Source organism: Silene latifolia, chromosome Y (genome assembly GCF_048544455.1).
Source record: "Silene latifolia isolate original U9 population chromosome Y, ASM4854445v1, whole genome shotgun sequence".
Classification (NCBI taxonomy): Eukaryota; Viridiplantae; Streptophyta; class Magnoliopsida; order Caryophyllales; family Caryophyllaceae; genus Silene; species Silene latifolia.
In genome coordinates this window covers 459,737,781-459,755,052 of record NC_133538.1, presented here as the reverse complement: position 1 = coordinate 459,755,052, position 17,272 = coordinate 459,737,781, and the positions used below count along the sequence as shown (strand labels likewise).

Below are 17,272 nucleotides of genomic sequence, written 5' to 3'. Positions count from 1 at the left end.
TTATCAGTTAAGTTACTCTCTAGTCGGGGAAACCACTCTTGATACAGATCGATTGTAAAATACGACCTTTGCGGATCCGGATCTGCAAATTGTTTTACATTGAGTGGGAGAAATTTTAAATGAATATGAGAATTGGTTATCTCACATACACTTGTACGGACAAGTGGGAGTTTGTTGGAGCCGTGTCCTCCAGTTAGTGCGGATAACGTTATTGCACATACACTTGTACGGACAAGTGGGAGCTTGTTGGGCCGGTGTCCTCTCGATTCGTGCAATAACATTTAAATCTCTAAAAGGATCAAAGGGTATACTTTTGTATTATTATCAGTTGGTTCACGTTTATCAATAACGGTTGGCTTGCTAGATAAGTTTGACGTTATTGTCATACTGATGGCGGTGATCAACTGGTCCCTAAAAGTCACACCTATAGGATACGTTTGAGAGATGTGACGGTATGAAAATACAGTCATGTTGATGCCTAAGTTGACTAAGCAGTTAGTCGGAGTTATTGAATAATAATTAGTCAAACGCGGTGTTGAGATAATTATTTAATACGGATTAAATAATAATGGCTAAAACGAATTAAACAGTTAATTCGTAATTTAAATATAAACGATTATATTTAATTGATGTATATTGAATTAATTATACAATATTGTCTTTGTCGGACATGTATTAATATTTCGACTAAGACATGTTACTAGTTGATATTTTAATAACCGATGACGATTTATAATTAAAAACCCGTCGTATACATATTAGCGAGACGAGTCGGACCACGAGTTAAATGAGGAGAAAGTGGAAAGCCCACTCCCTCCCCTTGTGAACCCACGGACCGAACACAAGAGAACAAAAGGAAAGTTTTCTCTCCTTTTGTCCTAACTCATTTCATATTGAAACAAAATTAGGTTTTTGAGAGCATTCTTCTCTGAAAAACCTAGATCTCACATCTAGCAAAATTCACACAAAACTCTCTCAATATTGCAAGTCAATTAGAGAGTATTTCTAGCACAAGGGGCATAGTCTCAGACGGTCTTGGGTGCAACGATTAGGAGGAAATCTACTTTGATTTCTGTTCTTAGGCCGCATTTCAAAGGACCCGAGGTTGATTCTTGTTCTTTATCGTTTATCTATTGTTTTTCGTTTATGACCATAAATCGCATGTTAAATTTACGTTATAGTCCTAATTTTTAAGGGTTTTATACGGATATTACCCCACATTTTTATGTCATTTTATAAAAAATCAGTTAGCTTTTCAGTTAGTTTTACTAAACACTTACAATTAATCAGCTACCTTATCAATTTCCAATTTTCAGCTAGTTTTTCAGGTACCTTTTTAATTTCAGTCAGGTTTCAGGTACCTTTTCAGGTTTCAGGTACCTTTTCAGTCAGTTTTACCAAACAGAGCCTAAATATGGATCCCTCACTGGCGGGTGAGAAAATATTGATGCAGTTGTATGAGCTTAATGAGTTTCGACTGCATGCTTATGATAGTGCTCAAGTGTATAAGGAACGAACGAAGAAGTGGCATGACAAGCATATTTTGCAAAGGTAATTTCATGTTGGTGAAAATGTATTGCTATTTAATTCTCGTTTGCGTTTGTTCCCAAGTAAACTAAGGAGTAGATGGTCTGGACCGTTTAAAGTTGTTGAGGTGAACAAATTTGGGTCAGTTACACTGCAAACCGACAAAGGCGAGACTTTCAAAGTGAATGGGCAACGATTGAAAATTTACTATGAAGGTGCCCATATTGGGGTTATAGAGGTCGTTGACCTCTTCACCATTGATTCCTCTTACTGATGAGGTAATATATTCGTGCGGGACCGCTTAAACCAGCGCTACCGAGAGACAGCTCGGAGTTTGCATTGTAATATTTTGTAATTTAGGATTTTAAATTTCGTTAATCGTATTTCAATTAAGTTATTTTCTTTGTTTTGAGTGTTGTGAGGGAGAGAATTTAATATATATCAAGTATTTTTTGCAGCTCATGATGGATTTCAAGACGATGCGTTAACGTCTTTGTGAGAAAAATAGTCGTATTATGGTGCCTCGATCGAGTAAAGGGAGGCTCGATCGAGGAACCTTCATGCTCGATCGACTGATTGAAGGACTCGATCAAGGAATCAAATATTTAATTAAAAGTAGCAAATGTCAAAAATTGGCATGTTTGAAATTTGGTGTCTCGATCGAATATTGGCAGGCTCGATCGAGGAACCTACCTGGATCGGAATTCGCGATTAAAAAAACGGCTCATGCGTCTTTCTTTTCTCTACTTTTCTCATACTTGTTCCAATTTCTTGGTTAATTCCGTCCCTATTTTTCCTTATTCTCTCATCCTAATTTGTGCTAAATTGCTTGCTAGTGGTTTCAATCATTCCTTTGTGCTTATTTGTGAATTTCATTGCTCTTATTTGTGCAAGTAAGTCCCGTTTTGCTCTTATTTTGGTCCGAAACTTTGTTTTTTTCTTGCTTAAATCTTGTGTTTATTGCCTTAATCTTCCATTGCTTATGTACAATTGCTATTTCCGTGCTTATTAGCCCTCTATTTGATGAATTAAAAGCCTAATTTTGAAATTTGGGAATTAGGGTTCATAAAATCCGAGTTGAATTCTAGCATTAAATTGGTTAGAAATTGTGTTTATTTGCTTGGAATCTTCACTTTTTGTTATATAATTGCAATTCCCTTGCCTTTTACATGGTTTATGTGTGATTTTCGGCCTCAAAATCGAATTTTTCGACTCATGTAGTCTTAAAAACGTGGACTTTTTTGGCAATTAAATTGGTTTGTGATTATATACTTGACTTTTTATAGATATGTCGACTAGTGGACAAGGTAGAAAGAGGCCACGGGAGAGGCGCGCTCCCATTCGTTAGCCGGTGGTAGTAGAGTCGGAAGAGGAAGAGCTATAGACGAATTTCCTTTTGTTGAGTTTCGGGACAAGGAGCAAAGGGACAAGTTTGTGGAATTAATGACTACTAAGACGATGCTTCCAACTCGGTGTGTAGACCGTAAGATTTTGCGCACTTTCAAAATTGACGATACCATGTTTGGCATGTTCATTGAGCTTGGGTTGCAGGGTCTCTTTCTTTTGCATGAACTATCTTATCGTGCCTTAACTCTTGAATTTCTCAGTTCGTATTTTTATCTTCCAAAGCAACACTTGATCCGTTTTAGATTGTTAAATGTTGAACGGTCTTTGACTTTTGATCGGCTTTCTGAGATATTAGGCATAGATAAGCATACTGATGGGGACTTATATAATGCTGCTAGCTTATCTGTTGTTCGATATTTTCCTTTGTTTACTGATTTTGCGGATGCAGATGTCAGTTCTATGGCATTGCTTGATGTGCAGCATGTCTGACTTCGACTCTTTTTGCGGTATTTGAGTTATCTGTTGTATGGGAGGCATGATAGGAGTAAGGCCTCGTCTTTAGAGGTATTGATTTTGGCTAGTTACCTGAACCTGTATCAGGAGGAGCCCTTCCAGTTCTCTCACCAGCCCTTGTTTTCCACGCCTTAGACCGCATGACTGGGAAGTATGCGAATTTGGATTGCGGGGCCATTATTACTCGGATTGCTAGGGTTTTATGTGATTTTGAGGGAGATGCTCCTTATGAGCCTATGGAGGACCCTGAGCCTTTGGTAGATGATGATTATCTACGTTATGGCATCTCCTATATTGACATTATTGGTGGTAAGGACCATTATTGGAAGGTGAGGGATCACTATTACATGCTTTTGGCTAACTCTAAATTGCCAGAAATCGTACCTCTAGAGGAGAATGAGTCTAGGCAGAGACCTGCACCCATCACTTATCTGATTCCTGATGAGCTCTTGGTTACTTTACCTGGCTCTAGCACTACAGCTACTACTGGAGGGCGTCGTAGACAGCGCCATAGACCTCCCACCCACTTGCCTGGTTCTTACCAGCCTCAGGCTTCTGCCTCTTCTGCTGCTTCTACTTCCCACTATGGTTACCATTTTGATCCAGCTATTGAGAGGGAAGTGAGAATTCACCAAGGTATTAACACCGCTTTTACTGAGAGGCAGTTATGGAAGTATGTGGAGGCCACTACTATTTCTGGGGGAGGTCAGTATACTGGTACTACTCCGAGTTTTTACACTATACCTGGTGATGACAGTCGTGTTTTCCATCTCTATGGTGTTGCTCCTGCGTAGTATGGACAGTTTAGTACAGAGTATGGTGCTCTGGGTCGACCATTCTACACTCCTGTTCGCCCTCACCAGTCCACCAGTGTGTTTCCAGAGGATGTTGGTGTACCTATTTCTTAGAGAGGGCCATTTGGCCAGTTTGTAGCTTCTACTTCTTCTGCAGTAGCTGTTCCTGGAGGTGGCCGTGCTAGAGGCCGTGGTAGATGAAGTGGTTGTGCTAGAGGCCGAGGCGGTTGTGTTCATGATCCTAAGTTGCAGGCTATGTTTGAGGAGATCGATGGGTATGAAAAGGCTATCCATCGTGACCTTGATGATGATGATGATGATGGAGCGCTGTAGTGATAGCTGGTCACTACATCCCTCACTTTCTAGCTGGTTTGGGGGAGTTTTTTCTACACAGATGGTACTATCCTTCCTTGTATTTATTTTATTGTATTTCTTATTTCCCCTCTTCCCTTTGTTAGTAGTCTCCCTTAGGTTGCTGGATTTTCTGTGTGATTGCTATATTGTAGGCGTCACAATGAGGACACTGTGACATTTAGGTTTGGGGGAGAGTATTTATTTCTGTTGTGTGATTTATTTCAGTTGTGTGTTTTATTTATTGTTGTGTGTTTAAAATTAAAAAAATCCATAAAAATTGAAAAATTTATAAAATACAAAAACATATTTTTATTTATTTTAGGTCGAGTCTTGGAGAATTATTTAGCAATGATGATAATTTGCTTTGTCTTTGCATTTGAATCCCATTTAATTTATCCATGTACATTGTTTTGACATGTTAGCTATGAAAAACAAAGCTTATAACTCAAGTCTTGACCGTCACAATATGCCTTATGCCAAGTAAATTTGACAATATTATGTTGGTAAACCACTTAAATTTCTGAGGTCTTTAGAGCTTCCTAGGCCAAGAACATTAATAAACTGGTCTCATTTGTTATTTAGGCTAAAGAGTGTGGTCTCCTTGTGGAATATGTAATATCAAACTGCATAAGTGCGACATTAGTTTCTTAACTTTTTGCGCATTCATATGATTAAGTACATGAGAAAAGGCGGTTCTTACCGTTCAAATAAGCCATACATTACCTTGTTTTGTTAGCCCGTTTGAACCTTGTAGCCATTTCATATCCTATTTCATAGCTACAATCTAGAATTTGCCTACCTTTTCAGGACAGTTGCAGTTGCTTGAGTCTCATGTCATTTTAGCTACTTTGGTTGGGATTGGGACATTTATGTCATGTGGGTAGTAGCTTTAATTTTGTTAGCAATTGTGTTGATCTCCTATTTTGAGAAAAAAAATTATGAAGCAAAGAAAAAAAAAAAGAAAAAAAAATTCCGAAAAAAAAAGAGAGAAAAAAAAAAGAATTGCTTCATCGGTTTTATTAGGAGATCATAAGTAGTATATACTAGAGTCTAATGAACTTCTGGAGAGTTTTTTTTATATTCTCTCATTTGTTATCAAAGTTGAGATGATTTCTCTAGTTGGGATGGTTATAATTATTTTTATTAGATTTGGTTATTGGTTTAGCGCTGCGACTACAGTCTTAGCCTCACATATCCATACGTGTTTCAGCACAAACCACTTATATACCCTTGTCCAATTGCCACCTTATTGTCTTTGGTACACGTATTTAGTCTTTATTGTGAATGTGTACTAGTTGGAGAAATTTCTATCACATTAGATTGCATGCATGTTTCATAAGTTGAGTGAGTGTCTTAATTCTTTCTATCTTACATATATCTCACCCCTTACGAGAACATGAGTGAAACCGCGAGAATCCAACTAATTTGTCTTGCAAGATTGAAAAGTATTTGGCTGAGTCTCGGTATCATGTCACATCTTGAGTTGAGCTGCGTTATTCTATTACCCGTGCCTTTGAATTTGTTTTATTGGTACAATTTTTGGTCATTACTTTGTTATAGATATGGATAGCTGGGATTTGTAGGTGCTTTAACATTTGCTCTAAGTTATTCATTCACCATTTGTATGTTTGTCTTTTGTATGGTTTGATTGCTTTTCTTAGGGACAAGCAAAGGTTTGATTTGGGGGAGTTTGATGTATCACTTTTATATACACTTTTATAACTCCATTCATGTTGTTTTGATACCATTTCTGTGCCTATTATATCATTTATATGCCTTTATTAGTGAAATGTCGATACTGCCGCCACTTTATGTTTTAATGCAGAAATGACGCATTACGATTGAATCAAGTAAAGATGAGCATTGCGGTTATTGCATAGTGGAATACACGGGACATGGCACGAGAAACGAGGAGACTTGAAGACGGAAAGAGAAGCTAAGAGATGAAATCAAGCTGAAGACTTAGTTCCTCGATCGAGTAGGCGAAGACTCGATCGAATAACCTTCCTCGATCGAGTATGTTAAGGCTCGATCGAGGAACGTCTTTGACAGCCTTATTTCCGTATTTTCCTAAAACACCTCTTGTTTGTAATATATATTCTAAACTTGTAGGATTTATTAGGTTACGCTTTTATTACTTTTCGACGGCAAGAAATACTTTAGGCCTTCATACTTTGTTCTTTAATCTTTCCTCGTTAATTACTAAGGTACTAATCTTTCTTCATTAATTAATTATTCAAGTTTTATGCTTTAAATTCATTGTTGTTATTTCATGTCTTCAATTATGTTGTCATCTATCTTTATTGTTATTGTTCAGTTCACTATGAGTAGCTAAATCATTCATCTAGGATGAAAGGGATCTAGGTTGATTAGAAAGGGGTTAATGAATTGATTGTTAGTAATATTGCTAAAACTATCGTTTGATTATTGTTCTTCTTCTAATTATTTGATTTAGGCCTGAATTGATAATTAGTGTAGCGAATTAATACTTTTACCGACAGGGTTAGAATTAATATAGGTTGCGATAGTCAAATAGATTGTGTTTAATATTAGCGATTGCATGTTAGACTTAATTTAAAGGACATAATAGAATTAATCAATCTTGTGACCTTAGATAGTTTGATTGACCTAACAATTGATTAAATAAACCCCATATAATTAACCTAGTAAACCGGAATCCTAGACTCTTTTAATATATTTGAATTCATCCTTTATTTACATTGCTATTAGTTGTTAGAAATCAAACAAACCAAAACCCCCATAAAATTGTTACCTTTAAGACACTTTAAATATTAGCAAATTGATTATTACCGCATCCCTGTGGATTCGATACCTGTCTTACCACTAGCTATTTTGTTAGTGATGAGATAGATTTACTTGATTAGGTGATACGACTTTAGACTTATCAAAAGTCCACATCTTTCTTCATTCTTTGCTTGAATTCTCTATGGATGAAAGTTTGTAGGGTCTTTTGATAGCATGTTTAAGATGAGATTAGATGCTTAATAATGATTTTGTGTCTATCTTTAGGGAGACCAAGAGATTTAGTCTCTTACCTAGGTTAATTACTACCCATGCCCCATTCCTTACCCTCGTTTATCTCGTCCCACTTAGGGAACCCGAAGACCCTAGCTTAGATATCATTTGTTTACATCTCATTGCTTAATTCTCGCTTTAGTTAATCTAAATAGTTCTAGAGACTATAAACCTCTTATTGTTTGACTAAACTAGACTTGAACAATCTAAGTGTAAACCCACTTCATCCTTGTGTTCGACACTCGATAAATACTACTTTTATCGGAATTTACAAATAGTTTTGATAGGGGGAAATGACGGCAAATCCTACCAATCAAATGGCGTCGTTGCCGAGGATGGCGTTAGGTTATACCTAGTTTGTTTGTTTAAGTAGTTGTATGATTCTTGTAGAGTGTGTGATTTTTGCCTTACCCTAGTGTGTAAAAGCACTAGGAGTCTTACGGTTTGTCAAGTTGCATGCCTAGGAGGACCCATCAAGCTTTGCTCTTTGACTCCGACCCCAAAAGGCTTTTTCGAGCCTTAAGGACTAGGACCATTGCAAGGGTTAGAACCTCTTCTCAAGCAACATTGGACCAAGCAAACTCACTCACCCAACCTCTCATTGAAGACACACCACCACAACAACCAAACAACATCATTGATCCTTCACTAGAAAACCCATTTTACAACCTTCGAATCCCAAACACACCACCTCCATATATACCAATCCCAGAACCACAAATGGTGGCTTTACGTGACCACAACCGTCCCAACCACAATGACGCTTGTAATCCTATTAACTTTGGAACCTTGGCCCCAAACAACTTCGAAATGCATCTGGCTCAAGTTGGCTTGATTGAGAAGGATAGTTTCGGTGGGCATATTAATGAATATGCTCATGCCCATCTAAGGAAGTTCAAAACGAGTTCGTTGTGATGAAGCAGAATGGAGTGTTTGAAGACATATTGAGGTTGATGTTGTTCCCATTTTCTCTAAGAGATAAAGCGGATCGTTGGTTGAATGTGCATCCTCCGAACACATTTACTACATGGGTTGCCTTAGCAAAAGCGTTCTTAGCTAAGTGATACGTACAATTTATATAGACTTTTGAGCCTCTTACTGCACGTATTTCTATGCCATTTGTATCGCTTTGTATCGCAAAATGCCCCGAATTGGCTACTTTGGTTTGTTTTGTCTTAATTGCAGAAATGGATCCGAAAGTAGCGGAATCGTCCCTTATTCGTCCCATTTAGCATGCATTGTAAGGAGACGAAGTTGTGAGAGCAAGAGTAATACCTCGGGATGCGTGAAGGAAGGTTATAAGAGGCTGCCAAGACGAGTTGAAGGCTGTTCTCAGTGGAAAGCACTCGATCGAGAGGTTCTGGAAGTCGATCGAGTACTTTGGCAGATATTAGAGGTCGATCGAGTGGTTCTTTATACTCGATCGAAATGCGCTTTATTGGAAGATTTCGATCGAGAGCCCTTTTTATTCGATCGAACAGTTTGGCTGGAGAAGACCTCGATCGAGTAGTCTGAAAGTACTCGATCGAGTAGTTTGCTGTGTTACACGGGTTTTAGTAATCCGTGATAGGTTTAATTATGTTAATTTTCGCTCCCTTATATAAAGAAGTCGTCATTAGGTTATAAAACATCTCTTAGCTACGCTTTACACACTTCTTAATCTCTGAACTTCTCTTAATCACACACTTTTGCTCTTAATTACGGTGGATTGTTCTTTACGCCGGATTCATTTGGATTGTAATCTTTCTTTTCTCTTAATCTTAATCGTAATATTTTGCTTGTTTTTATTTCTTGTTCTCTTATTGATATTCTTGTTCTTGTTTAGTTTATGCTTGATTATTATTCTCTTGCTATGTCTCTAGTTAGTATGCTTATTATTGTTATTGTTGATTGCCTTAAGAACATGAGTAGCTAATCTCCCTATGTTAGGATTAGAGGATCCATGGTAGCGATGAGACGATGTAGTAAATAGACTAGATACTTTACTTGTGAGAATCTGTCACCATAGCAATATAACTGTAACATATTTAGTTGAGTGCACTCTTCTAAATAACATTAATTTGGTTAACTGTGTTCCTGGATCGGAAGATTGGAATAAACAGACCTGCTATGAACAGTAGACTACCCTAATGAGGACGGAAGTTAAGTTAGTGGAATTCTAGGGTGGATAGCGGACCGGAAGGACCTTTCCCTTGCCCTTCTCACAGTAGATTGTCTAGGCTATTTGCATTGAGTCGATAAACTGCCATGGTGAACCGAAATCCTGACATACCTCTTTTATCTGATCAATTATATCTCATTTTCTCACTTATTGCTCTTGCTTTATTTCTCTTGATCTTTGATCCTTAGTAGTTTAGAAAACCAATTTAAAACCCCCCCATTTCTGACTTAGATAGACGGACTTTCAGATAGATACCTTGCCTCCCTGTGGAGATCAACCCTACTTATCACTAGCTTCTGTTAGTTATATTTAGGTATTTATTTTTGGTACATAACGACCGTATCACTAAGTATTACCCATCATCCAAGACCGCTATACTCCGAAATGAGATCCATACATTCCAACAAGAAGAGGGGGAGTCCTTGGGTGAGGCATGGGATAGGTACCAAGATCTAATTACTAGTTGTCCTCACCATGGAATTCCGGCTTGGTACGTTACCCAAACCTTCTTTCAAACTTTACTCCCAAAAACCAAGGAAATGGTGAATGCCTCCGCGGGAGAGGGATTCGATCATTTGGGTGATGAAGAGAGCACGACTCTAATCAAGAAGATGGTAAACTCAGAGTCCAACTATGGTTCAAGGGGCAATTTGCTAAGAAGGAATAGCCGCTATCCCAAAGAGAACTCTTCTAGTTCAAATGCCGAGACCAATGCCAAGCTTGACCTTCTCACCAAGAAACTTGAGCAAATGTAAAGAAGTCAAGTGCATTAAGCTAGTGCCTCCCATGGTCCACCCATGGAGGAGGTAATCCCAAGTTCTTCTTGTGAGCTATGTGGGGGAAATGGTCACACTTTTGATGTGTGTGCAAATAACAACTATAATGTGGGGTATGAAGACACTATTCAAGATGTTAATGCCTTTCAAATCTACACCAACAATGTGAGGCCACCACGACCACCCTACAACAACCCAAATGCCTACCACCGAAATACCAATTTCTATCATCCGGGTTTGAAGAATCACCCAAACTTTAGCTACAAGAGTATCAATGTTCAAAACCCGCAACATCTCCAACCATAATTGCCAAACACCAATCCACCCGAGTTTTCTCAACCTAGAGGTGGATACCCAAACCAAAGAAACAATTCCGGCCATCAAAACCAATGGCCAAACAACAACCAACACCAAAATTTTGGGAACCAATCTCAAGAGTACCAAGATTTTGGGGGTAACCAAAACAACCAAGGTTTCTATCAAGGGAATCAAAGTAACCAAGCTAACCAAGGGTTTAGCCAAGGGTTTGTTCAAGGCTTTTAAGAGCAAGGGTAAGGATCCAACTTCAACAATCAAGGTCCTAAGGGGAACTACCAAGGGGGACACAATAACAACAATTAAGGTCCCAACACTCGAAATGATTATGGGTTCCCTTTACCCTTAACTAACCAACCTTATTAAGATCCCATGGGTGACACTTCCCAAAGTGAGATTTTGAGGATGATGAAGAACATGCAAATGCAACATAGCCAAGAGATAGCCAATTTGAAGTTTACTACTTAACAAGAAATGGCTAACCAAAGAAGTGCTAACCAAAGAGAAATGAGGGAGATGGAGGCTTGAATGGCCTCTCAAGCTCTAGTCAATCCTCATAGAGCACCCGGTGGTTTGTTGGCCCAAGGGCAAAGCTCCAAAGATGCCTCTACTAACCACCAAGCACATGCGGTTGTCTCGAGAAGCGGAGTGGAACTTGAAGCCCTTTACAAGCACCTCGAACTTGAGGTTGATGTGGACCCTAAGAGAAAAATAATGGTTATGAATGGTGGAAGGGAAAGCCTACTAATGACACCATCGGCAAGGATGAGTGAAGCAAAGAAAGGGAAGACAACAAGTGAAGAATCTTCAAGTGGGGGAATGCAAGTGGGAAAGGGAGTTGATGGTTTAGTTGAAGACCTCCTATATGGGGAAGAGGTAGGTGAAAAGGCTACCGAAGAAATACCCTTACAACCCTCCACAATGGTAACAAGGAAATCAAACCCTCCAAAGGTACTCTCCGACTCTCAAATTGTCACCAACATCCCCTACCCCACTAGAGCTATAAAGAGTAGGGAGAACTTCAAGTACGCCAAATTTTGCGAAATGCTAGGAAAACTTGAAGTTACTCTACCCTTCACCGAAGTGATTTTGAACATGCCCACCTACACCAAATTTTAAAAGAAGTCATAACGGGAAAGAGGACCTTGGGTGACCACCAAACTATGGCTATGGAAGAGGCATGTAGTGCCATACTCCTAAACAAGATGCCAAGTAAGCATGGTGACCCGGGGAGCTTCTCTATTCCATGTGTAGTTGGCGGTGTCCCGATTACTAGAGCTCTATGTGACCTAGGGGCAAGTGTGAGTGTTCTCCCCTTAAAGGTTGCAAAGAAATTTGGTATCTATGATCTTATCCCTACGAATATGACCCTTCAATTGGTGGATAGATCCATCAAACACCCCTTGGGGATGCTTGAGGATGTACCCATCAAAGTTGGAAAATACTTGATTCCCACCGACTTTTTCGTCCTAGATATCCCCGGGGATAGCCACGCCCCCATCATCCTTGGTAGGCCCTTCTTGGCTACCGGAGGAGTCTTGATAGACGCGAGAGATGGACGGCTAACCTTTAGGATATAGGATGACATTGTTGAATTTAACCTTCATAAGCTTGTGAAAGGTCCCAAGTTAGCCCGAATATGCACCATTGAAGCTATTGACAAAGTTGTTGAAGAAGTGGCTAAGGAAGAGTTGGAAAAAGAGGAAGCTTTCCAAATCTCTCTCCATGATGTAGAGATGAAAGAAGATCATATGGTTGATGATGAACTCGTGAAGAAAGTGGAGGGATTTCTCCCTCCAAAGGTACAACTCAAGCCTTTACCTCCCTCACTCAAGTATGCCTTTCTTGGTGAGGGAGAGTCTTATCCCATGATAATCAATGCCAACCTTACTGAGGCTCAATAACAAAAACTTTTAAAAGTCTTTAAAACTCACAAAATCTCACTAGGGTATAGCATTGACGATATCAAGGGATTGAGTCCAAACTTGTGCATGCATCGGATCATTTTAGAGGAAGGAAGTCAACCTAAGTTTGAAGGTCTAAGGAGAATAAACCCCAAAATGGCTGAAGTCGTGAAAAATGAGGTTTTAAAGTTGATAGAAGCGAGGATTATTTACCAAATCACGGATAGTAAGTGGGTGAGTCCCGTCCATGTAGTGCCCAAGAAAGGTGGGGTAACCATGGTAGAGCAAGAGGATGGGACTCACATGCCTACTCGTCCGGTGACCGGGTGGCGGATGTGCATTGACTATCGAAAACTAAATGCCGCCACCCTCAAGGACCACTTCCCCATCCCCTTCATATATCAAATGCTTGAAAGGCTAGCGGGCCACGCTTACTATTGTTTCCTTGATGGCTACTCCATATTTTTCCAAATCCCAATCCATCCGGAAGATCAAGAGAAAACGAAATTTACGTACCCCATAGGAGTGTATGCGTACTGGAGAATGCCCTTTGGGTTGTGTAATGCACCCGAAACCTTTCAAAGGTGTATGCTGGCTATTTTTTCGGACTTCCTTGAGATTTTAGTGTCCATGGAAACTCTTTTGACCATGGCGTTGTGAATTTAACTAATGTTTTAAGGAGATGTGAAGAGCACAATTTGGTTTTAAATTGGGAAAAATGCCACTTCATGGTGGAAGAGGGGATTGTGCTCGGTCACATCGTTTCCAAGAGGGGAATTGAGGTCAATGGGGCTAAAGTGGCGGTTATAGAAAACTTTTCACCCCCTTCGAATGTAAAGGGAGTGAGAAGTTTTCTTGGCCATGTCGGCTTTTATAGGCGGTTTATCAAAGACTTTTCAAAAATAGCCAAACCATTGACCTCACTTCTCCTCAAAGATGTGCCCTTTGAATTTAACGAGCTTTGTCATGAGTCATTTCTTAAGTTGAAGCAAGCTTTGGTAACGACTCCTATTATTCGAGCTCCGAATTGGAATCTACCATTTGAAATAATGTGTGATGCATCGGATTTTGTGGTGGGCGCGATTTTAGGCCAAGTAGTTGACAAAAAGCACCATGTCATCTACTATTCAAGCAAAACTCTAGACCAAACTCAATGCAACTACTCTACAACGGAGAAAGAGATGCTAGCCGTTCATGCGATTGAGAAGTTCCGACAATATCTAGTTGGCTCAAAGGTGGTGGTTTACACCGATCACACCGCCTTGAGACAACTCATGGCGAAGAAGGATGCCAAACCAAGACCCTTGAGGTGGGTCTTATTGCTTCAATAGTTTGACTTGGAAATCAAAGACAAGGCGGGCACCGAGAATGTCGTGGCCGACCACTTATCTCGGTTAACCGTTGAGGATCATGGGGTCCAAGATGAAAGTGGGCCAATCAATGAGTGGTTAAGAGATGATAGTCTTATGGAAGTAAGCATTAAAACGCCATGGTTCGCGGATCAATCAAATTATTTGGTGAAAGGGTTCATTTCGGATGAGTTGACTCGAGGGAAAAAAAAGGAAATTGAAACATGATGCTAAGCGGTACTTTTGGGACGACCCCTACTTGTTCTGTAAGTGCGGGGACGGGATGTTCCGAAGATATGTATCTAGGGAAGTGGGCAAGGAAATTGTGGATAGAGTGCATAGTTCGGCCTATGGGGGACACTTGGCCACCTCAAGAACCATTGCCAAGGTCCTCCAAGGCGGGTTTTATTGGCCCTCAATGTTTAAAGACATACACTATTTGGTGAAATCTTGTGATGCTTGTCAACGAACCGGAAGCATCGGACAAAGGAATAAGATGCCCCTCAATAACATTCTTGAGATTGAGCTTTTTAATTGTTGGGGTATAGACTTCATGGGCCCATTTCCAAACTCTTGCGGGAATGAATATATCTTGGTGGCCGTGGACTATGTTTCAAAGTGGATTGAGGCGGTTGCACAACCAACTAATGATTCCAAAGTTGTGATGAAATTGTTCAAGGGCACAATCATTCCTCTGTTTGGAACCTCACGAGTAGTAATAAGTTATGGTGGCTCTCATTTCCGCAAAAGCACATTCAAAACCTTGTTAGAGAACCACGGAGTACGACACAAGACCACTGATGCGTGTCTAAAATATGATGTTTCACACTTTATTCTACACGCATTTCAGAGCTCAAATGTGCAATATATGCCATTATTTCCCTATTTTCCTCTACTTTTGTGTTTTTGTCTATTATTGCAGAAATATGAAGAATTGAGCGGAAATCGAGCCAAATCCGTCCCTAAGTAATTAACATTGCATTTGACATGAAGTATTGACTCGAGGAATGAGCTTGGTGCGCGTTTCAAGGCCTAAAGATAGCGAAAGCATGGGTGCGTACGAGTTTAACAAGCGAAGAAGTGCTACTCGACATTGCAGCCTGCTTCAGATGGCTATATCTCTAGTTCTAGACCTGATAATCGAGTAATTCCAGTTGGAGGTGAAAGCTTATCCTCTTAGCTTTCCAACGCCGCGTAGAACGCCTGATTTGACCAAGGAACGAAGAAATGGCAGCTGTTTTAAGATCGGTGCGCGCTGCAGAATTCGTCAGAATGCACTACTGTACAGCAACCTTGGTCGATCGACTGATGCTTATGGTCGATCGACCAGAGCACGGGATCAGAAGCTACTGTTCAGTATAGGTTGGTCGATCGACTGAGCCACATGGTCGATCGACCACTCCACGAGCTGATACGAGAATTAAAAGATCGAGATTTATCAAGCCCATGAGTTATTAGGTTTAGGAATAATAGCTGCGTACTTTTCCTATAAAACGCAGCATGAACATTCAGAAATTTATCAAGTTTTTACATCTAGATTTCATTCAGTTTAGAATATCAAATAATTAGGGTTCGGGATATTGTTTCGCATTGGATTTTCGTTTATGGTCTTTAATCATTCCGTTACAATTCTTCTGCAAATTCGGTATTCCCTTATTCTTATTTCAGTTCATCTTTATTGCATTAATAGTATAGAAATTGCTAGTTAGTTTTCCCGAAACCGCAATTGTCATTTATGTTAATTGTTTATTCCATTAATCCAAGCATGAATTCTTCTGTTTATTTCCTTAATATTATTGTTGTTATCATTCCCGTTATGAGTAGCTAAATAGTTCGTGCTAGGATGTAGGGGAATTATAGTGTAGGCGGCAAAATAATGAACACGGACTGAATTCGCATGTCAGTCGATCGACCGCCATACATGGTCGATCGACTGACCACGTGAGGTTTACCTTCGTTTTAATTGTTTTAATTCTTAATTCGACGAATCGAGTGCACACGACTAGTTGAATGTTTAGGATTTGACTGACCCATTAGATCGAGAGATAGGGACAGTTGTTAGATCACCAATTAAAATGACTAAACTATCTTTGAGATCGAAAGATAGGTAAAGTTTAGATGATTAGTCACTTTTCGAGACGAGAGTCGTATTAGTGATATTAGGGACTTATAGCGAGATCGAAAGATGCTATTTGTTAAGAGTGGACCGAGAGGACCTCTTTATTTCCCGCCTCATGTGTTTTGATTTAGACTGTTTAGTATCTTCGCTTACGAAACTATAGTGAACCGACCCTCCTAGTACCTTTCTTTATCTGTTTAATCCGTTATTTATTTTATTGTCTTTTATTACTCTTAGCTATAGAACAAATCAATTAAACCCCCACCACACGTTACCTTAGACCGATTTAGACAATGAAATTCCCTTCCTCCCTGTGGTTCGACTCGTGCTACCACTAGCTTCTGTTAGTTTAGCTCGGAATTATAAATATTATTTTTGATACTAAACGACGGTATCAAATTTTGGCGCCGTTGCCGGGGAGGTAGCGCTAGTTTTAGTTGTTTTTATTTTGGTCTGTCTTTAGCCTCAAGGGAAGACTGAGTACCTTGAGGCAGTTCTTACCTTCCTATTTAGTGTTGTTTCGATAGGTCCTATAGGTCCTATTAGCAAGATTTCCAGGAGGATTCACCATGTTCCGTTCTTGGGAGCAAGCAGGTGGAATTTTGTGAGAGATGTGGTCTTGAGGGGCATGATTCTCGCTTGTATGCCGAGCAACTATGGACCAAGTTTATGCTTTACAGCAATATAAACAAGGTCATTATACGCCGCCCCATCCGTACTATCATCAAGGCTTTCAAGAGCCTTCATATTCTTTTGCGCCACCTCCGCAAATCCCTCTTCCCTCTAACGAGATAGCGGATCTCAAAGCTATGATACAAGAGATTTCGGCCAAAACTGCAGCATGGTTTAAATCAACTCACTCCCGAATGGCCGACCTTTCTTCTCTTCAACACCTGGAGACCGTGCATGCTATACGCGGTCATAATGGGTCGACCCCTGAAAGGCCTGCTATGGAAAGGGTAAGCCCGGAAATTAATAAAGATGAATTGGGAAGAGAAGAGGCTGAACTCTCGGAGCAGAAGAATAGCGTTAGGAGTAGAATTGCTGCATTTGAAAGTCAATCGACATCGCCTACTG

The 17,272-nt window shown here is 39.8% G+C and overlaps 1 non-coding gene across 1 annotated transcript; it reads right to left on the bottom strand.

The window, feature by feature from the left end:
- Positions 1 to 10,106: 10,106 nt before the first annotated feature.
- Positions 10,107 to 10,213, bottom strand: LOC141635065 (small nucleolar RNA R71). Its single transcript, XR_012539772.1, has one exon. It is a non-coding gene; the product is annotated as a small nucleolar RNA R71 (small nucleolar RNA).
- Between the last annotated feature and the right edge of the window lie 7,059 nt (positions 10,214 to 17,272).